Here is a 23,823-nt window from a genome sequence, read left to right on the forward strand (position 1 = left end):
AGTGGGCTGGCAGGCAGGAGCCTAATCATCTATTTGCAGCCCTGGCATGGGGTCTGGCCCAAAGAATGCAGAGGATATTATCCCATTTGACAGAGCAGAAGACTGACGTTGGGAAAGGCGAACAACTGTCTTAGGTCACACAGCAGTTCTGGGCTCCTGACTCCCATTTATTCATTTTTCATTCATTCTCTCCTACATTTTGATAGTTTCCCAAGTTGCAAGTGTCTCCGGTAGAATCCAGAAAACTCACTTTTCCAGCTTCCTTTGCAGCTAGGAGTGGATTAGTGACTTAGACTGTACCAATGAAACACACTCTCGTGAGCCTTCGATAAAAAAGCCACAAATGAGGGAGAGAAAGTCGTGCACGTGGCATCTATGTTGCTGGCACAAGGGTGGTAACAGAAGCCATTGATGGTGGATGATTCTGGGAATCATTTCAGAAACTGAAATTTGAGCCTGTTTCTTGAACTGCCCCAAAAGTTGAGCCTTTTAGAAGTGAACATGTTCTTTAATGTACTCTTTTTCTGATTACAACAGTCAGTCCAGACTTTGTTTAGTCAGTTTGGAGCCAAGAACTCAAACTGATCCACTCACCATCCCACTGCTGAAGGTCTTTCCTGCCCTCCAGAGGGTGTGGCTATGGGGCTGGCACACAGCATGGTGCATCCTCTGTCCCCTTTACTGCATCTCCTAGTGGAAGCTCTGACTGATGGGGCTGGGTGGGCTGAGCCAGGTCTTTGCTTCTCTGTATTCTGACAACCACATATTCGGAGACCTGAACCAAAAACTTGAAACCCAACAAAGAATCCACTAAGGATAACTACCCAATCTGGAGCAAAGGCTTTTAACACATGATACAATGGTTGGGGAGCTGCAAACAATATTCAACCACGTCTTTTACTGAGTAGTGGTGTTTTTTCCCCCTCAGATTAGTAAAATTGTTCAACACAGAAATTTTGGAAAATATAGAAAAGTATAAGATAAAATCACTTGTAATTTCATCCCCCAATGAGAATGTAATAATAACTAATGCAGTTTTGTGTATTTTCTAACAACAATAATAATATCCAACATTTACATAGGGCTTAGTATGAGCCAGACATTATTTCTAAGCACTTTACGTATGTGTTATGGACCGAATTGTGTCCCCCACATCCCAATTCATATATGGAAGCTCTAACCTTCAATGTGACTATATTTAGAGACAGGGTCTTTAAGGTAAGTAAGGATAAATGAGGTCATAAGGGTGGGGCACTAATCCAATAGGACTAGTGTCCTTATAAGAAGAGTGACATCAGGAATAAAGGCCTGAACTTTATTGCGAGAAAGTTTATTGTGATAACTTTATTGCAGAGAGAAGGCAGTCATCTGCAAGACAAGGAGAGGTCTTGCAGACCAGACACCAAATCTACCATCACCTTGACCTTGGATTTCCAGCCTCCAGAATCATAAGTAAATAAAATTCTGTTGTTTAAGCTGCCAAGTTTGTGGTATTTTTGTTATGGCAGCTCCAGCAGCCTAATATAATATGCTAACTTGTTTAATCTTTACATCAACCCTGTCTTTTCCCCATGTGTAGTGCAGTTCAAGAAGTACTTGTTGAATGAATAAATGAATGATGGATATTATTTATGCAGTATCTTATGTTGCCCTTTTTTTTTTTTTTTGGAGAGTGCAGTGGTATGATTTCGGCTCACTGCAACTTCTGAACCTCTGCCTCCCGGGTTCAAACGATTTTCCTGCCTCAGCCTCCCGAGTAGCTGGGATTACAGGCGCCCGCCTCCACCCCCAGCTAATTTTTGTATTTTTAGTAGAGACGGGGTTTTGCCAAGTTGGCCAGACTGGTCTCAAACTCCTGACCTCAGGTGATCTGCCCACCTAGGCCTCCCGAAGTACTGGGATTACAGGCGTCAGCCACCGTGCCTGGCCCTTATGTTGCTTTTTAAAAACCTAACATGAGTTTTTTTCCCATGTTATTACCTCTTTACATTTTAAACAATGAATACATGAGAGCCATTCATGCATTCATTCATCTAACAAGTATATGCTGAGTCCCCACTATGTGCAAGGCATTGTTCTAGGTCCTGGGGATGTAGCAGTAAACAAACAAAAGGTCCCTGCCTGCATGGACAGCACTTGCCCTGTGGAAATGCCATTGTCCATCTGTCAGGCATGAATTAACCCCGCTTATTTGGGAGGGTTTCTTTTAATTGAAAATTCTCTGTTGATCCAACCAGACAGACAAAACCAATGAGATTCTTTTTTTAAAAAAACGCCAATTAAATAACTGAAGGGCTTCTGGGATTTCCCCAGAGCTACGGAAAGGCAAAGATAGAGCTCTTAGAAGTTGTCCTGAGTCCACTGGGCTGGAAGTTAGCAATGGTCAACTGGCTGGGAGTTAGCACTGGCACCTCCAGGTTCCTGAGGGGACGCCTGTGCATATGTCTCCCACTCACACGAGGTCAGAATTGGATGGGAAACAAACTACATTTTAAAGACTGAAAATGAATCCAACTTGAAGAAAATATAGATTAATGTTTACACCATCTGGGGATGGGGAAGGTCTTTTTATGCACAGCAGAGAAGGCAGAAACCACAAAGGAAAAGACTGGTAGATTTGAAGGTCTGACTACATGCACATTTTAAATGTTTACATGTTAAAAAAACACCATTACAAAAATCTAAAGAATCAATAGATAACTTGCAAAAATATTTATGCCACAGGCAACAGAGGGTATGACATGTAATCCAAATCAATAAGAAAAAGACAAAAGAGCAAAAGCCATAGACAGGCAATTCAAGAAAGAAATGCTGTCCTTCTCAGCTGAACTGCCCACCCAGGCGAAATGTGAAGCTGTTGCCTGTACGTTTTGTCTCCCTCCTCCAGAGACTATGGTGGCATCGCAGGGTGCTGATCCCTGTGATAGGAGAGATGACCAGCATTCCATAAGCCCAATCTCATCCATCTGGAACCCCCTCACCCACCCCAATCACTTTTCTCTTCACTAAGAATTCAGACCCTTTTCCCCAGTGGCCACCTAAGCAACTCAAGCTCACCAACCAGGCCAGATGATTTTAAACAATAAAAGCAGGATAGAGATGTTAAGAAACTGTGTATCTGAGGGTCTGACATCCTGAGAGCCCTTTCTGGGGGGGGTTGGTAAGGGGTAATATAAACCTCAAAAAATTCTTACCTTTGGACTATCAATGGTGGGTTGCTCAGGAATTAATACAAAGTGCGTGTATATGGTGAGGGGGGTGGGAATCAGGAATTATTTGTTCAAAAGGATTGTCATTGCAATATTATTTACAGTAGTGCCAAGTTGGAAGCTACCCTAATGCCCAATCACAAGGTTGGAAACATTTTTGGATATCTATAGGATGGCATATGCTTTGCTACCCACAAAAACGATGATGCAGAAGACTGCACAATGACACAGAGAGATGTTCATGGCATGCGGCCAATTGAAAAATGCAGGTTATAAAACAGTATAGTCAGCATTATTCAAATGATGTTTAGAAGCAGTTATATATTCATGGAAAAAATAGAAGAAAGGTTAATAGTAGTTATCAGTGAGTGATGGGATAATAAGGCTTTTTTCTTCTTTAAATTTATCTGTATTTTCCAAATTTTCTACAATGAATAAACATTTTTGTAACAAGGAAAAATCTATTATAAGAAGAAGCCATTTCCAGTGTCTCTTGGTTCAGTGAGGGCTGGGGTGCTGGAGAAGGCGAAGCAGGTCATGGGAAGATAATTAGGGAAATCAGAGTGACGCCCCCTCCCACATTGCCTGACAGCAGGGTATGAGTAGAGAGTTCCTCCTCCCGGGACCTGTTACCTTCTGACCCTGCAGTCTTTTGGCACCTGCCCCAGGTCCCCCTTTCTCTTGCGGCCATTAGAAAACCACAGTGAGCTGGGGCTGGAGAGAGAGAGAGAACAGGGCTGGAGGTGGCCATGAGGACTTTCAGGGTAGCTCCTTTAAGCCTGGGAAGATGGTACAGAGGGAGAGAAGGGGGAAGAGCCAGAGGCTTTCAGAGGTGGTGGAAGGAGGAACTCCAGGAGGCGGCCAGGTGCCAGGAAGTCAAAAAAGAGAATTTCCAGAAGAGGGTGGTGCATTCTCTGGAGGCAGGCAGAATGTGTCCTGCTCACAGAGCTTATTACAGGGAACCAAGACTTCAACACCTAAGACACTGGACCCTGCCCATTTGCACCCAGACCCATGGAAAACAAAACCCGTCCTTTGGGAGGACACCCTCAGGGCCAGGAGAGTAACAGGAAGGTGGAGAAAAAAGTCACTAGAAATCTGCTAGAGGGCACCAGAAAGGTGTAGAAGGGGCCTGACAAAAGAAACAACCCCAAGAACCAGTGGCAGACCACCCAGAAAGGCCAGCAGGGCGGGGGCCTGAGAAGCCATCGGAGCCAGCTGTCCTGTCCTCCCTAATTCCACAGAGGCCCACCAAGGTGGGGCAGGAAACTGCCCCAGGCCACACGGAAAATTAAGACTAAGACCAGACCAAATCATGGATTTCTAACTCCCTCCCCAATGCACCATTCATTATTCCCTAGGGAGAATGTTTAAAATGTTGAAAACTTAAATAATTCCTGCATATAAATTATTTAAAACTATATAAAAACATTATTTGTCATCCAGTTCAATTTATGAGGTAAATATAGACACAGTTCTAAGACTTGATGTGACATCAAATTTTTTGAACTAAAAATAGGCCAATATTGAATGTAAATACAGGCACCATAATCCTAAATGAAATTTTAACAGATGGATTAACTATATAAATAGAAATTCCATGAAAATAAAATAGCATCTCTCTCCAAGGTGCCAGGTTGATATGGAACAAGCAGCCAGGGGCAGAACCCACAGACTTGTTGAGCATCATCCAAGCGCAACTGCATGATGAACTCACATTCTACCCCTAGCCACGCTAAAATATAAGGATGCTAGGATTATCGCTGCAGCAGCTTCTTTAGAGAATGCCTGCTCTCACTATGCCCTTCATTCCATCCATAACTTTATGAGAGCAGCTGCCACGGTCACAGAAGTGTGACCCTGTTCACTGGTCACCTATGAAACGTCCAGGTGACCAATAACTAACTGGTCCAATAACTAGCTGGACCCATCATAGTTCTTCCCTGGGAACTCTGAATTGGGACTTTAGTCCTTTTCTGCAGAGAATATTTATCTGCAAAAAACATGACAAGTGAAGCAAATATGCCCAGAGAAGCAGAGATGAAAAACAGAGGAATGCATTGCTAGATTCTCTATAGGGCAGATGACAGGTGGGGAAATCAGTGTAAAAAATCAAACTAGAAGAGGGCTCAAAACCAACTATGCTGCATCTCAAAGCCCAGGTAGAGGTTTTCAGCCAGTCCAGAATGGAGTCTGACCTTTCAGTGGCCCTCATTTCCCACTGTGCCTGCAACTCTGATTCTAGTCAGCCCTGGAAGCCCAGCTGCACTCCTGCATTTGGAACATGTGAGATACTTCTGGTGACTGACTGATCAATCTCAATTCCCTTTTAGCTGGCTTGAGTAGGTTACGGTGCTTGTGGTCACCTGCACTGACTAACACCTCATTTTACAGATGACGAAACTGAGGCTTAGAGAGCTGACATAGCTTGCCCAAGGTCTCACAGCTGGCCTGAGATTTGAACCCAAAGCCATCCAAATTCCAAGCCTGTGTTCTTTCCATTATACCTATCAACAGGAAAACTGGCAAAGATCGTACAAAGAGGAATTCACAACAATTCAACATCTTTTCTCAATAAAATCTATTAAAATTAGAAATAGAGAATTTCTTATGTGGAAAAGGAAACGCAAGAGTTAATTTCTTGGGAAGAGGCAAACTGAATTCAGGAGGCACTCTGTTTCATAGTAGGAAAACATAGCAAGTGTAACCCCAGAAACCTTAGTAACTGGAGCCTTTGCTCTCATCATTGAAGCTACTACAGCCTCGCTGTGGTTGTGTAGGGGCAAACCCCAGAGGGAAAGAAACAGAAGATCCCCTGCATTTGTAGAAATACCAGAGCCAACCATGAGCTCTCAGTGACGACACAACAGCAGGGAATCCACCCAAAATACCAGCACATCCTACACTCCAACCTCTCTCAAAATAATTTCCAAAAAGAAAAGGTGAAATCTGTACAATGAAAACTCCCAAACGAGGAAAATGTAATGGCATGTAAGACACTCAGGACAGACACACTGAGCCAAGTGTGCAATGAAGAGAGGACAGTTTCACAAAGTGAATTCCCCGAAACTGTGAGGTGAGGAGTAAGGGAGGTGACTTGGCCACAAACACCTGTGAAAAGTCAGATCGAAACCCACAGGGCCACCCTTTCCTGACACTACGTCACCTCCTACACTCAGCATGCACATGGTATCTCGCTCAGCCTTCTGGCAATCCAGAGACACTCAATAAAGGCATTCACTAAAATTTTGTGCTATAGAATTTCAGAATGAAAGAGAAGTCCTTGAGCAGGTGTAAACACCAGTAGGGCCTGTTCTGGTGGAGGGTCAGAAAATAATTCACCCTGGGGCAGTACTTTTTGTGCCAGAGTCAGCATGTGCATTTTGGGAGTGAGGAGGATGGACCTCTAATTTGTGCCCTTGGTTTCCTCAGCAGGGCAGGGGCAGACAGTGGCTCTTAAAGGGTTTCCTCAGCAGGGCAGGGGCAGAGAGTTGCTCTTGAAGGAAGAGGAGCATTGGCAGACAGGTCCGTACTCACCCTGCGCCTCCCTCCAGGCACCTCTGTTCCTGCCAGCCCCCTTCTATGCAGATTCAGCCCCTCTTCCTCCATGGGCCATTCTTCTATTCCCATCACCATGCTCCTCATGGGTGGGTCCTCCCTGCCCAAGCGTAAAGTCCAGGTCCTCCAGCCAGCCCAAGCATCCAAGGACTGGTCCTGCTGAACCTCCTGCCATATTAACCACTACTTTCTGCTCCCCATGTGCTTTCTGCTTCCCCTAACTGATTTGCTCCTACCAGGGGACCTATTTCCACAGTTTCCTGGCTGGGTATCCCTCCTTTCTCAACCTGGACAAGACTATGCCTCCACATAAGACTCCTCTTTCCAAGATAAGCACCAATGAGCTCACTGGTGGAAGATCGCACTCCTCTGAGGACAGCAGCCCACACTGCTTTGTACTTCCACTTTGGATTACTCAAATTTAGCTCTACATCTATATGTGGATGGAAGAGAGAAAGAGGAAAGACCTAAAGTGAGTGCCTGGAGGGCAGAAACTTCAACGGAAACAACTAAAAAGCTTTGTACTTAAGAGGAGTGTTTGTGAGGTGGCTGAGTATTTATTACATACGAAAAGAAACAGAAAAATAACAGGAAAAATGTTGCATTCAAAAAGCAACAAAAAATAGAAAATAACTGGGAATAAACTTAAGATGTGTGCAGGACCTAGATGAAGAGCAATATAAAACTTTGTAGAAGGACATAAATGCACGAAGAGGTAAACTATATTCTTGGATTAAAATACTAAATGTCATGAAGACGTTAATTCTTCCCAAACTTAGGTTTATATTTAATGTAATCTCATTTTTAAACTTAACAATGTGAATCTAAATATCATTTGAAAATTGTACATGTACAATGCTGGCCTGGCCGAGAAACATTTGTGAAAAGAGAATAATACTAAGCATTAAAATACCATATTACGTAAGTATAATGAATAGCACAAAAATAAAATCTGTGATACAAGTACAAAAATGGATAGATCAATTGATTAGAAAGCCCAAATATTAAATAAAAATACCACATAAAATTTAAAAAATTTCAACTCAAAAATATGTATTATATGAGGAGCTCTTTATAAATCAGTTAGGAAAAACACACCCCTCAAGAAGCTGACTAAGCAATTCAGAAAATAAAAAATACAAATCACTAGTAAATATTTGTCAATCCCAAAAGTAATCAAAGAAAAAGCCAATAAAAATAAAAATAATGTACATCTTTCCTGTCAGTTATCAGAGTTTAAAGCATGATAATAGATTCTATTGGAAAGGGTTAAGGACATGGGTTTAAATCACCCTTTTGGGGAGGGAAGGCAATTTGGCAAAATACATAGAAAATTTTAGTAAGCATGGTAAACCCAGCAAGTCCCCCTCTAGGAATTTATCTTAAGGAAATACGTACAAAAAATAGCTATATATGAAGATGTTCACCGTGATGTTACTGATAATATAACACGTTTGAAGCAACTTTAATATCTAACAATAGTGGATTAGAGAAATAAATTATTGCATACCCATAGGACAAATACTATGTAGCCAGTAAAAATAATGGCATATGAGAATGGGAAATAATGCCAGAAGATGGCTGCACTGCATTAAATTAAAATGGGTTATGAAATCCATTCTTCCAACAAATATTTATTGAGTGCCTACTACGTACTAGGAAATAGCAGTGAACAAAGAAGATAAAACCCCTGTTCTCATGGAGCTTACATTCCATTATGAAATTTATAAACTAGAATGGAAGGTATGGCTCCAATTAACAAAAAGAAGATGTGATTGGAAGGGAGTCAGGAAAGACACAGACTGATGTGTCAGAAGTAAATAATGACCTCTGAGCTGGATCGAGGGTGGTTTTTGTACTCTTTTTGGTGCTTTTCTGAGTTCTCCAAACTTTCTATAATGAACATATATCACATTTGTAGTCAGAAAGAAAAATGAAGTTATATTTTTAAAAAGGAATGCAAATTAAGACATACGTAATAATCAGGTTTTCAAAATCACAGGGTTTGTTTTTCTCTAAATGCATTGCCCACTGCTGCAGAGAAGACAGGCTGGATGGGGCTCAGGAGTTGGCTGCTCTGGGAATGGAGGTGAGGGGGCTCTGGGGAAGGGACATCTCAGCAGCAGAGGTGGGCGTGGGATCCAGATAACACAGGATGAGAGGTGGGAGGAAAGAAAGTTCAGGCAAAGGAACATCTTGCAGGTCTTTCTCAAACAACCTCCCCCACAAAATCATATTGATCCTGATTACAGCGTCTTTCCCATGAGTCAGTGTCATCTCATCCCCAGGCATGGCTGAGGCCCAGGCTTCCCCTGAGCAGCTGGGACAGACAGGTTGCCCACTGGCTTGACTCAGTCCTTCCTAACCTGGCCTTTTTGGTTGTTTTTTTTCTGAGCCTCTGCTGACTTTTTGGAAATTAGCTTTCAGAATTGGTCAGTAATTATTTGACCGCTTGTTTTCTTTTTATTCATCAAATGTGTCACTTTTGGTTCCTTCTAGTACCCAGGTAATGGGTGGCCAAGATTTTTTTCCCACATCCTGAGATGTTGCAGACCCACCACACCCATGACAATCCACCCAGCCCAGTCCAAGCCCTTTCCGAGATGCCTGAGGTCCCATTTTCTGACCTCTGCTCACCCTCAGGGGTATCCTGTAATCCCCTGGCAATAGTCTGATGCCTGCGATCTCCACTCCTCAGGTCATTGGCCCCTCACCCCATTCCCCTTCAACAACCTCCATCCCAGCCTCTGCTCCCATACGGCCTTCCTGTGTCCTCTGGACTCCAGAGCAGGAAAATCCCGAATGTCCTGGAAGTCTTCATAGACCTTCCCTTCACCTCCTGCCCTGATCTGGCCCAGGATGCTGTTCCTGGAAGTCCTCGGTAGGGGTTGTTTCTTCTCATGGACCACACTAAGGTGGGTTTGGCAGATGGGCAGGACAGCAGCAGCACAGATCATCTACTTACTCCCTGTGCTCCAGTTCCTTGTTTGACCCCAAGTCCAGCCCTGCTCTATCTTCTAGAGCTGGTTATGGTGATCCTCCCTAAAATGGAGTGCTGATAGTCTTTGGGGTTTCATGTGGCTCCTAAGTCAGCCATGGATAGATCTTGCCCTGATCTGTGCAGCTAATCATGTGGCTTCTTTCCCAGGTGTGGATGGGCCACTGGGCTGGAGTTCGGTGGCATGAGTGAAGAAATGACACAGCTCAGAAGGAGATGAATGCTTCCAAACTTTATCATGACACATGTGATGACTCGGCACCAGCTTATGGGGCTTCTCCCAGCCCAGGCACCACCAGCCTCCAAGGATGGCCCAGAACTTTAGGATCCTGTTCCTGCTCTCTTCTTCCAGGCCATCACCTCTGTGTCCCAGCTCTCCCCTTCCATGACTTTTACCCACACACTTCCCACACAACACAGCCTCAGGACAGTCCAGCACTCGTGCCACTCTCCCTGCCATGCTGGCCACTGGGCCTCTACTCTCCCTCATCCTTTATTTCCATTCCTGTCCAGCCCCAACTCTCTGATGCCCGTGCCCCCAACTCCCTATCAATCACTTTTGTCAGTGCCCTGGGTTTTCCGTCTGTGCTGACGCCCCTGTGAATGGGGCTTAATCTTCCACTCCATTGTCCCCAGCCCGGGACCAGCCTGGGCTGCTGAGAAGAGGTGGGCATGGGTAGTTACAGCGGGGTGGGCTGTGTGCTCTGACAGAAAGACTCCGAGGGGTTCGGAGGCATAGGGCACAGGGGCTCCTAGCCCAGGGCTGCTCTGAGTCCAAGTTCAACCCAGAACAGAGAAGAAAATGACTGTCCTGTGGCCTAGATGTTCCTTTTGGACCACAGCTGTGAACCACATGGGCACTGGCTCCAGCCATGACAGACTCTTACTTGAGTCCATTTTTACCCCCAAATATCGCACCTTTTCTCTACCATTCACAGCAGAATTCCCTGATGGAGCTGTCTACACTCACTATTCCTACTTCTCCACCTCATGGCCTGTCCTCCAAGGCGTGACTTGTTAAGGTCACTAACACCACCATGTTGCCAAATCCAGGGTCCACGTCTTTGTTCTCATCTTGCTTTTTTGCCGGGCAGCCTTCCACTCAGCTGCAGGGAAACAGCTTCCTGAGTGTTTTCTTCTCTTGCTTCCATGACAGCACACACCCCAGGCTTTCCTGCCACCTCTCCAGATGCTCCTTTGTTCTCTCCTTTGCTGCTTCTCCTCAGGAGCTGTCCTGCCTCTAAGTGCTGGAATGCTCTGGGGCTGAGTCCTCAGAGCACAATTTACACATGCTTCTCGGTCCCCTCTCCCAGCCTCACAGGTGCAAGTACTCTCTACCTGCCAATGACAACGAAATTCTTATTTCCCACCCTGATCTCTCTCTGGAGCTTCAGACTCCTACATCCACCTTTCCTCTGGCAACTCCCACTGGATATCAAGTGGCCTTTCCAGTGAGCTACAGCCCTATGGACATCGGTGCAGATGCGCTTTCCTGGCATCCTTCCCACCCTTCCTGCTCTGGTACGCAGATACTCCTGGTGTGAAAGCAACTGGTAGAACCCTGCACCATTGCCACCGTGATTGGTCATCTAAATTAAACAAAAGTTCAGGACTTTTGTTTAATGGTTTGACAGCAGAAACTTCTGCTGGTGGATGTCAGGACTGGAACCAGTGCAGCCATTTTGCCTTATTGAGGGATGCCAGACTGAGGACAAACCAACCGATGGAGAAGCACTGACCCAGCCATGCCAGAACCTGTACCACCTCTGGGCTTTTCAGTCACTGGAGTCTATGCAGTCCAACTGCAATCCTCCAGTTCCCCCTTGCCTCTTTCTTCTCATACCTCACATCCCACCTGCCGGTCAGCAGCTCCTTCCAGCTCTGTTTTAACGACAAATGCAGAGTCCGTGGGTGACTGGCTGCTCTGCAGCTGCCCCCAGCTCCCTGCCCTGCCGTGGCAGGTGCCTCACTGGTCACCCCACTCGTACTCTTGTCTCCCTGCTTCCCACTCCACCACAGCAGCCAGGCTCATCTCTGAAAAACCTAAATGAGATCATGTCACTAGCCCGCCTGAAACTCTCCAACTTAGAGAGAATCCAGAGTACTTATCAGGTCCACAAAGCCATGAGCGATCCAGCCCTGTCTACCTTTCTGGCTTATCCTTTCCATGGCCCCCACCCACTCATACTGGCCTCCTCTTCCTCAGAAACTCACTGGTCACTCCCACCGCAGGCCCTGTCCCTGTTCCACTGCACCCACATTCTTCCTATGCCATTCAGGTCTGAGTTCAGATGTCCTCTCCTCAGGGAGGCCTGGCCTGTGGCCCAATCTCATGGCGCCCACCCAAACTCTGTCGCAGTCCCTTGTTGGATGAATACCACTTATCACTATGGGACATTACCTTGTGTGTGCATGTGTTCACTCTTTAATTGTCTGTCTCTCTCCCTCCCTTGGAAACTCCTTGTTGGCAGGCCCAGCCCTGTTCCTTGCTATATCCTAGGTCCTAGCATTGCATTTGGACAGAATGTGAATTCCAGCAACGTTCGTGGCCATCATAGAAGCAGAAGGTGGTTGTGGCCTCACTGGTGTGGGACTTTCTGCCCCACTGCACTGGAAGCCAGAGTTTTCCTCCAGGCCTCTGGGCAGAATGGAAGTGCAGATGCAGATGCAGATGCAGAGGATTCAGGGGAGAATCTATGAGGCTTTCAGAGACTGTGGCTCCAGAGAGTAGTTCACACCAGTTCCCAGATGTTCTATGGAAAAAGCATCAGAGAAAAGGGGCCTGAGAAACCTCTGTGGCTGCAGTCACAGGAAGCCCCAACTCAGGGAGGCCCTGGGGCAGGGTGTGTGTGGGGAGATCTCAAGTCATCCTGAGGCCTTTGGTCATGCATTCCACATCTGCTGGGGTCTGGAGTTCCTGATGCCATAATGACCACCCTGACCACTATGGGGTGGGTGATACCATCTGGGACAAAGTGGGCCATGGCAGGCCTCAGGTCAGACCTGGGACTCTGCTGGACCAAGGCCACTCAGGTACGGGCTGGGGGCGGTGGGGCTGCTGTACACATTTCCTGGCACACGCTTCCTTTCTCCCATTTGATGAGCAAATGTTGTCACTGGGGCCTTGGCCACAGTTTCCTGCCTTCTTCTGAGATCAGAAGCCACAGCCACAGTCTCAGTGACTGCCCCACAAGGCTGGTCTTGGCTGAGAGTCAGCCAGACTACTTGAGGGACAGGGCCAGGCATGTGATGTCAGCCCACACTCCCCCACCTCCACCCCAGCCCTTCCCAAGGTGGGCACTCTGTGATTCAGGGGGCACATTCAGTGGCAGCCAGTTGGATGTCTTGGGGAGGGTCAGCTCTGGCCCTGGATGGACAGTATAGCTCTGGGTAGACCTGCACTCATGACAGGTATGATGAGCACCCTTCGGGCTCTGGGGAACCCCACTGAACCCCTGGCCAGGGGTACAGATGTAGGTACTGGGGGCCATCTGTGGACCAACATCCCTGGACTGTGCTCTTCACCCAAGCTCTCCATGACCCAGGCTGGACATGCCTCATGCGCACAGCCTTGCCCTCATGAAGCCTTGATTGGCCTGTGGCTCTCTGCGGAGCCACTCTCTCTTTCACTTTTCATGCACCTTCCTCTGCCTGAATACCTTTCCCCACTGTCTTCACTCATGGGACACTCCTCCTGGAAGCCCTCCATAAACTCCCTGCCATCAGGAAGAGCACCCCTCTATGCTCTCAAAGGCCCTGGACAGTGTAGTTCTCTCTCTCTCTCTTTTCTTTCTTTCTTTCTTTTTTTTTTTTTTTTTTTTTTGAAATAGGGTCTCACTCTGTTGCCCAGGCTGGAGTGCAGTGGTACAATCTTGGCTGTCTGCAACCTCCCCCTCCCAGGTCCAAGCAATTCTCCAGCCTCAGCCTTCTGAGTAGCTGGGACCACAGGCGTGCGCCACTACACCCAGCTAATTTTTGTATTTTTTGTAGAGACGGGGTTTCACCATGTTGCCCAGGCTGATCTTGAACTCCTGAGCTCAAAGTGATCTGCCTGCCTCGGCCTCCCAAAGTGCTGGGACTACAGGCATGAGCTGCCATGCCCGGCCAACAGTGTAGTTCCCAATGAGGCTGCAAATGATCTCCTCAAGTGCTGCCTTGACTACTTTATTTAACATCGCTATCCCTCCTTCTTCTTCTTCCAAGTATCCTTGGTTCCCTTATTCTGCTCTACTTTTTCCAAAGCATTTATCAGCTTCTAACATCCCATACATTTTCTTACTAAAATCACATGTAGTATTAGTATTGTCTCTCTTTCTCCTTGCTGAACTTTACAAGGACAGGGATCTTTGGCTGTTTTCTTTACTTCTACATCCTAAGCACTTAGAACAGTGTCTGGCAACTAGGAGGCGGTCAATAAATATCAGTGGAATTAATGAACCATAGCTGTCTCTTTACTTGTTGGTAAGCTTCAAGGGTAGGGCCTAAAGATGAGCCCCCTCTGTGTACTCAGCACTCAGTGCAGGATCGTGGGCAGAGCAGGCATCTGTAAACTAAAGCCCTTGGCCTGCCATTCAAGGCTCCTATCATCTACAACCGAGCTTTCTTTCTAGCCTCGTTCAGCAGAGTACAGCGGTAAGAAGTTCTGGCTAAACAGTTGGCCAGCTGCTTTGCCCTGTTCACTGTGGCTCACTCCAGGCTGCCCACTCTGCCAATGCCTGCATCACTACATGAACGGGACAGGCTCTGCTAAGATCTCCTGCCAATGATCAGTGGTCACTTGTACCTGGGAGTGAATAATTCTAACATCTGAGTGTGTGTGGGCATCAGTATGAGTTGTGTGTGACCATGGATACTGCTCTGGGGACACTCAGAAATAATTGAGGGATGGTGGAGGGGCATGGACGTGTGTGGGTCAGAGCAATTCCTGTAATTGTTCCAATTGCTATAATTACATTTGAAGAGGGGTGAGTTACAGAATACAAATCAGTGGGGGAAAGGATCAATTCTTCACTAATAGTGATGGAGAAAATGGCTTTTTAGGAACAAAACAAACAAAACAAAAGCTGGTTGAGATCCCTGCCTCATGCTTAATCACAACAAAATTAATTCCAGCTGGACTAAAAGCTAAATGTTAAAAAAAAAAGCCCAACAACTAGAAGAAAAGTTTAAATACTTATCCTCCCATTGAATGGTAGAGGACTTTCTAAATAAAAATCAATGAAAGAATTTATCCAGGAGAAATCAAAGTATGTGTCCATATAATGAATGCCTGTACATGAATGATTACAGCTTTAGGTGTAGCGGCCCTAAATTGGAAACATCCCAAATTTCCACCAACAGATAAATGGATAAACAAATTGAGGTATAGCCATACAATGAAATACCACTCAGCAACAAGAAAGAATGAACTTTACTTTTTCTATTTTTTATTTTTTTTTCTGAGAGGGAGTCTCATTCTGTCACCCAGGCCAGAGTGCAGAGGCATGATCTCGACTCACTGCAACCTCTGCCTCCTGGGTTTAAGTGATTCTTCTGCCTCAGTTTCCTGAGTAGCTGGGACTACAGGCATACACCACAACACCTGGCTAATTTTTTGTATTTTTTTGTAGAGACAGGGTTTTACTATGTTGCCCAGGCTGGTCTTGAACTCCTGGGCTCAAACAAGCCACCCACCTTGGCCTCCCAAAGGGCTGGGATTATAGGTGTTAGCCACTGCACCTGGCCTAGGTATGTCTTATATATAATAATATATATAGATAAGTGTACAACTCAGTGAATTTTTGCATATGCGTATATACTTGTGTAAGCAACACTCAATCAGGATCTAGAACATTTTCAGTACCCCAGAGGTTTCCCTCATACACCGTCTTACTCAATATCCTCCCAAAAGAAAGCAGAGAAAGGCCAAAAGGCCAGTAGATGTGCTCGTATAAATTTATAACTTTTATGTGTGAAAATCATCATGAATTATATTAACAAGTAAGTATCAGGCTGGAGAAAATATTTTCCACAAATTTGACAAAACATTTCTCACCTTAATATATGAGAAGCTCTTCTAAGAAAAACACTTGAGGCCTCAATGGAAAAATGGGCAAAGGAAAGGAAAAGGGAAAAGGAAAGGAAAAGGAAAAGGAAAGGAAAGGTAAGGAAAGGAAAAGGAAAAGGAAAGGAAAGGAAAGGTAAGGAAAGGAAAGGAAAGGAACGAAAAAAGGGAGAGAGGGAGGGAAGAAGAGAAAGAAGGAAGGAAGGAAGAAAAGAAGATATTCAATCACTTTCAGTCAACTAGCATTTATGATAGGACTACTGTCTAGGCATTGACTAGATGCTGGGATTATAAGAGGAAATAAGGCACAGTGCTCACAGTGTCATGAGAAAGATGAGCAAATGACAATTAAACGAGAAGGATAAAGTCTACAATCCACCTGGTAAGCACAGGTGCTATCTGAGCCCAGGGCAGTTATCTGACCCAGACATGGAGGTTTCCTGGAGGGAGCAGTGTCTGAGCTATGGTTTGAAGAGAAACAGGTGGTACAAGGACAGAAGAGGCGGAGGCCAGCATTCCAGAGTGAAAGAAAAACCTGTGTAAAGGCCTGGGAGGGAGAGAAAGGAGCATGAGTGGTTCAGGCCAGGTGAACCCAGGGTTCAGGGGCACAGGAGTGACGGGAGATAAGGCTGGAGGAACAAGGGGCCATGACCTTGGACACAAGGCCATAGAGAAACTGAAGAATTTTGAGAAGCAGGGGAGTGAGATGCCTGGAGTTAAATTTAAGAAGACCACATCTGGCTCTGGGTGGGAGACAGATTGACAGAGCAGGACTGGAGGGCAGGATTCTAGTGCGAAGCCTGTAGTAGACAATGAGTAAGAAGCCATGGGGTTGGGGGCAGGGGACATGGCCAGGAAGAGTCTTCCCAACAGGATTGAGAGAGTGCTTGGAGGTAGAGGTGAGGTGAGCAGGTGATGTGAGGGTGAGGCGCAGGGGAGGTGAGGATGACCATGTGGCTTGAGTTTCTGGGTGGATGATGGTGGTAGTCACTGGGTGAGAAATGCTTTGGGAAGAGGAGGCTCAACTAGAGCAAGATGATCTAGCTTAGAATGTGGTAAGCTGGAGGTCGGGCGCAACCCAGGGGAGACACTGGCCTAGAGGTGTCATGGAGCTGTGGAATGCTGGCTGTCGTGGTCTAAGTGGTAGAGTTCTAAGACTGTTTTGGAGTCAGACAGCGGCAGAGGAATAAGTTACAAAGTCTAGAAGAAGCTGTCAGGAGGATAACCAGAAAAACCAATAAGGCTGCTGCTGCAACAGGTTAAGGATTCTGAAACCATTTAGTGAAACCCCTGGAGTAGATACTCACTGAAATTGAACCACCATGTGCTTCAACTATAGCAAGGACCTTAAGCAGTGCTCCTTTCAAAGCAGCCTCCTTGGGTAGTGGACTCACAGCCCACACTGGAGGAGTGAAAAACGAAATATGAGAGTAGGAGAGAACAGGATTTCTACCCAAACTCCTATCCCCCTCCTTGTTGCTTGTGGTCCCTGGGCTCTGCTCCTTATAACTTTCCTTAGTTCCCAAGAAGTCAAGGAAAAATGGTATGATGACAATTACATTAAAGGAAAATGTTAGGGGATATTACCCAGTTGTAATTCCCTGGTAAATTGTTATCCACAAGGCTTCCCAAATTCCCATGGAATGTGATGTATCTGAGACTTCTAGGGAGGGGTCAGAAACAGAAAAACAAAACAAAACAAAAAACACTTGAGTTTCAAAAGTCCGAACTCTTAAGGAATTTGGGACACAGGGAATGAATGCAAAATGATTTAGAGCTAGGCCTCTAGTCCAACTAGAAAAAGGTTCCCTAGACTGATAGGAGGGAGTATTTGGGGTGAGGCCAGCCAGAGGGAAAGCGAAGGTCCCTAGGAAAAGTCCTGTCCCTCCCACTTCTTGGCCAGAAGGATTGAAAGGATCTCAGTGTGGAAGGGTACCCTCTTCTCAGGTGGAGCTAGAGGTGGGTGAGACCACACAGTGGCCAATCTAGGCTGCTGGGCCAGAGACTCTCACAGAGATCACTGTGAACCTCCAGCTTGGCCCAGAAGCAACAGGATGGCTAGGGGCAACAGAGCCATCCAACCTCTTCCCCTCATGGAGGGGTGCCTGTGACCTGAGAGAGGGTCAGATGGAAGAAGCCTGGGTGAGGAATGAGGGAAGATTTTGCAATGACATATGAAAACCAACATCTGAAGGACCTCATCGATTCATGATTACATGGTTTGTTGTTGTCCACGCCTCTCTCTTCTCTGATGGCTCCAAAATACCCAGAATGTAAATACAACCCAGGAAATGGGAGAAGACCCAGATGAATTTATCAAGTATCACAGAGGCTTGCAATGGAGAATGCATTTAGTCACAAAAATAAACTAAAAGGTTTCATTTACAGTAATATACTGGTCTAGGTTATTTGAATTGAAAAAAGGCATGAATTACTTGATAAGATAGTCAAGAAGGATCAGAGTATAAACTAGGGGTAGAGTAAAAACTGAAGGGGAGAAAAAAGGGAAAACAAAATTCTAAAGAGGTGTATAGAACACTGAAGCCACTTCTGCTCAGAGTATTTACCAGTCCTGCAAATCTTGACCTCAGTTCTGATGGTCTTACAGAGTGAGGAGTCAGAAGTCAAAGTGCAAGTCTGCCTGAGGTAGGGAGTCTAATAGGGCACACTTTCCTCACTAGCCTGTGGCCCTAGAGGCCTGCACTTTCAGAATAAGAATGAAACAGAAATAAATCTGGCAGAAGCTAATGCAGTCACCTTCATCTTAGACCTCAATTATCACCATAAATAATTTTTCAAGGACTTTGAAACATGCACAGTAAAAATTAATCAGGCATATGAGAAAACAAAGCACTGTGAATGAGCACCAGAAGAAACAGAACCACAAAGACTTTAGATATTTGAATTATCAGACATAGATTATAAAACAACTATGTTTGTTAAGATTCAAAGAAATAGAAGAGAAGCTTGAAAATATCTGAAGGAAATAGGAAACTATAAAAAGTAATCTAGCAGTTTTGAATTAAATAAAAAATAAAGTAGAACTTGTAGCATTTAAAAAACACAACACTTAAATAAAAAACTCAATGGAAAGGTTTATAGCATACTAGATTCAGCTGAAGAGAGACTTAACCATAAAACAGGTAAGAGGGCATTATCCAGATTATAGCCCAGAGAGAAGAAAGACAGACAGAAAAAAAAGAAAAAGAAGAAAGAAAGAAAGAAGAAAGAAAAAGAGAAAGAAAGAAAGAAGAAACACAGAGAGAGAGAAAGAGGGAGGGAGGGAGGAAGGAAGGAAGGAAAAAAATGGAAATTAGGATATATGAGGGATCAAATAAAAAGAACTAATCTATATTTAATCAGGATTCCAGATGAAGCAGAAAGAATGAAACAGAGGAAATATTTAGAGACAAAACAGATTTTATTTTTCCAAAACTGATGTAAAGGCATCAATTGTCACACTTAAGAAACTTATTGAAACCCAAAAAGAATAAATAAAAATAAATCTACACCAAGACACATTATAGGTATACTGTAGATCATAAACGACAAATAGGCAATCTTAAAAAGAAGTCTGAAAAGGAATTTATTCACTTGAAAGGAGCAGGAATTAGACTGACAGCTGACTTTTCAATAGCAATAATAAAGACAGGAGGCAGGGGAATCGTTTATGGAATGTGCCAAAGGAAATAACTGCCTGCCTAGAATTTTATATTCAAGAAATAAAAACTGAGAGATTTTCTAACCATCTAGTTCTGACTAAAAGAAATTCTAAAAGATACACTCAAGGCATTAGGAAAGTAATTCCACATAGAATGTTTGAGATGAAAGAAGAGCAGAGAAAGTATAATCATGGAGGGGGGATAGAACTAAACAAACACAAACTGCATAAAACAGAAATAATCTCTTATGGAGTTAAAATATAGAAGGAAAATATATAAAAATGAAAACATGTAAGTTGGGAAATAGGTAAATGATATTAAAATGTTCCAAACTATTTCTCAAGAGGAAAATAATAATTAACTTTAGACCTTGATAAGTTAAGAATGTTATAATTTCTAGGGTAATCACTAAAAGAATTGAAACACAGTGTATAACTTCCAAACTAGTAGAGGGGTAAAAAAGATTTAAAAAAGAAACTAATCCAAAAGAACAAAACCAAACCAAAACAAACAAAACAAACAAACAAAAAAAAACAAAGAAAAAGAGAAGGAAAGACAAATGAAAATCACTGTATAAGATGATAAATTTATCCAAAATATAACAATAATTACATTAGATTGAAAAACAAACATCTTGGGTAAAAGATAACAATTGGGTTAAAAAGCAAAGCTCAATTATATATTGCTTACAAGAGACACACCTGAAACATGAGAAAAGTTGAGGTAAGACTAGAGAAGATAGATATACCACGCAAGCACTTACCAAAAGAAAGTGGAGCCATAGAAATATAAGACAAAATAGACTTTAAGGCAAACAGCTTTTCTAGAAGCAAAAAACTCAATGACAAGGAATTGTTCAATTCAAGAAGATACAATACTTTAAGATTTGTATGAATAACCTCAAAATATATAAAGGAAAACTGACAGAACTACAAGGATAATTAGACACATTTACAATCATAGTGGAAGATGTTTACATGCTACTCTGTGACTGACAGAATATACATATCAAAAATCCAGTAAGGACACCAAACTTTAAAAAAGTGAGAAAACCTGACAAATAAACATGGATAAAATGCTGTATCCAATAACTAAAGAATACAGATTCTTCTCAACTATACATGGGGCATTTATAAAAATTGACATTATACTAGACAATAAAGTAAATCTTAATAAATTTCAAACCATGACATCATCTGTAGCTGCACTGTCCAATACAGTAGCCACTAGGCACAGGCTGAACACTTGAAATGTGGCTAGTCCCAATTAAGATGTATCAACACTGTATTTAAAGACATTGTCAAAAAAGAAATGTAAAATATCAGTAATTTTTTATATTCATTGCATGCTGAAATGATATAGTATTTGGATATACTATATTGTGTCAAATAAAATATACTATTACAATTAATTTTCACCTGCTTCTTTTTACTTTCCCAATATAGCTACTAGAAAATTTAAAATTACATATGAGGTTTGCATTATATTTCTTTTAAATAGCACTGATATAGAGTATATTCTCTGACCATAATGCAATTAAACAGAAATCAGTGGCAAAACAGACAAATGAAAAAACAAGAAAAAAAAAAAACAAGAAAACTAGAAATGCCTAAATACTTAGGCATTAAGAAACATTTCAAAAATAACTCATGTGTCAAAGAAGAAATCAAAATTGAAATTATAAAACATTTAAACTGAATAAAAAAGTATAACATCAAGGTCTGTGGCATGTTGCTAAAGCAATACACTGAGCAAAATTTAGAAAAAATGTGGCAAAATCCAGCCCGCAACCCGATTTTATAAATAAACTTTTATTGAGACAAAGTTACTTCTATTTATTTATTGCCTGTTGCTGCTTTTGCCCTACAATGGCAGAATTGAGTAGTTCAGACAGACACCTGCCGAGACAAATATATTTACTATCTGACCCTTTACAGAAAAAAATGTTTGGTTTAGTACATACATTAGAAAAAAATACATCATGAAAAGCAAAAAATTAAGGATCCATGTCAAGAAATATGGCAAAGAACAGCAAAATAAACCCAAACAAAATGTATGAAAGAAGGCTGGGTGCAGTGGCTCATGCCTGTAATCCCAGCACTTTGGGAGGCTGAGGCTGGCAGATCACTTGAGGTCAGGAGTTTTCAGACCAGCCTGGTCAACATGGTGAAACCCCATTTCCACTAAAAGTACAAAAATTAGGTGGGTGTGGTGGCACACGCCTGTGGTCCAGCTACTCGGGAGGCTGAGGCAGGAGAATACCTTGAATTTAGGAGGCAGAGGTTGAAGTGAGCTGAGATTGTGCCACTGCACACCAGCCTGGGTGGCAGACTGAGACTCCATCTCAAAAAAAAAAAAAGGATGAAAGAAAGAAGTAATAAATAGTAAACAGTAATGAAACAGAAAATTATCATTTAATAGAGAGGATTGACAAAGCTCAAAGCTGGTGTTTTGAAAAAACTAAAACAATTAACAAACCTCTAACGAAATAATAAAGTAGAGAGAACTAATAACCAATACCAGAACCTTTAATGTTGCAGACATTAAGAAGATGAGCACATATTTTGAAAAACCCTATGCTAACACAATTTAGAAAAAATTGACAAATTACTATAAAATTATAACCTCAAAGTTGACTAAAAAATAGAAAACAGTAATAACTGTATAATCTATAAAATAATGGATTCAGTAAGGAAACTTTGACCCCCAAATGGCTTCAACAGTGAATTCTACCAAACATTCAAAGAAAATAACTGTTCCAATCTTATACAAACTGTTCTCGGAAATATAGAATGAGAAAACATTGCTGTGATACCAAAACTGGACAAAGACAATATGACAAGATAACATCACAGGCCATTCTTACTAGCATGACCATATGCTTTATCGTCCAAACCCAGGCACTTTAAGAGTGTAAATGCTATCAATAATGATGCAGAAAAACAAGTGTAAACTGGAGTTGTTCCAGGTAAATCGGGCCATGTGGTCCCCTAAATCTCACTCATAAACACAGATACAAAAATCCTCCAAAGATATAACACATAACTAGTAATACCAAAAAAAATGGTAATAACATATGATGACCATGTTGAGTCTACCTGGAATATGAACTATTTTAACATTAGAAAATAACTTAATGGGATTCACCACATTAAAAGATTGAAGAAGAAAACACATATGATCATCTCAATATATGTGGAAAAAACAATTGATAAAATCAACATCCATTCATGACGAAGGCTCTTAGCAAACCTAGGAATAGAAGGGAACTTCCTTAGTCTGATAAAGAATATCTGCAATACACTTAGAGAAAACATCATGCTTAATGGTAAAATGATGAAATCTTTCCCTTTGAGATCTATAACAAGGATGCCTGATGTTATTACTTCTATTCAGCATTCTACAAGATATCCCAGTCTGTGTAGTAAGGAAAGAAAAATAAACAAAAGATAGAAAACTAAGAAAAATAGAAGAAAATCTGTCACTACTCATAAGTGATGCACTTGTATATGTAGAAAATTCAAAAGGATCTATAGATAAGGTTTTAGTATTGATAAGAGAGTTTAGCAAGTTTGCTGGATACAAAATCAATCTATAAAAATCAATTGCATTTCTTTACACCAGAAAAAGACATTTATTAACATGATATTTTAAAAGAAGTTGCCATTTTTTAATATAATGCCAAAATACTAAGTTCCTAGGAATAAATATAACAAAAGAAGTTCTCTATTAAGAAAATTTTAAACTTTATTGGGAGACACACACACACACACAAACACACAAAGTGAAAATACCGTGTTTATGAACTAGAAGTCTCAATATTGTAAAGATGTCATTCTACTGAAATTGATTTATAGAATCAGTGCAATCTCAAAGTCCCAGCATTTTGGGGTGTGGTGGGAAAAGTTGACAAGCTAGTTTAAAATGAATATGGATAAAGAATAGCCAAGACATTCTTAAAGAAAAAAAACAAGGTGGGAGAACTTGCTCTTGTAGATACCAAGATGTATTATAAAGTTAGAATATTTAAGACAATGTGATATTAGTTTAAGGAGAGACAAATAGAGCAATGGAACATAATAGAAAACCCAGAGAAAGACCCACACCCACGTATCTATGAACCCTTGAAATATAAGAGGCAGCAATGCAAATCAGCAGGAAAAGAAGTCTTTGCAAAAAATGTGCTGGAACAAATGAGTATTAATATGGAAACAGCTAAACCAGAGCCCTGCCTCACGCAATTTCAGGTCAATTAAAGACACAGATGTGAAAGAAAAGACCATACAGTTTTTAAGATACTATACAAGAAAATATCATCATCTCAAGGTAGAGAAGGAATTCCTAAACAAAACA

The sequence above is a fragment of the Pongo pygmaeus genome, chromosome 4 (assembly GCF_028885625.2).
Source record: "Pongo pygmaeus isolate AG05252 chromosome 4, NHGRI_mPonPyg2-v2.0_pri, whole genome shotgun sequence".
Classification (NCBI taxonomy): domain Eukaryota; kingdom Metazoa; phylum Chordata; class Mammalia; order Primates; family Hominidae; genus Pongo; species Pongo pygmaeus.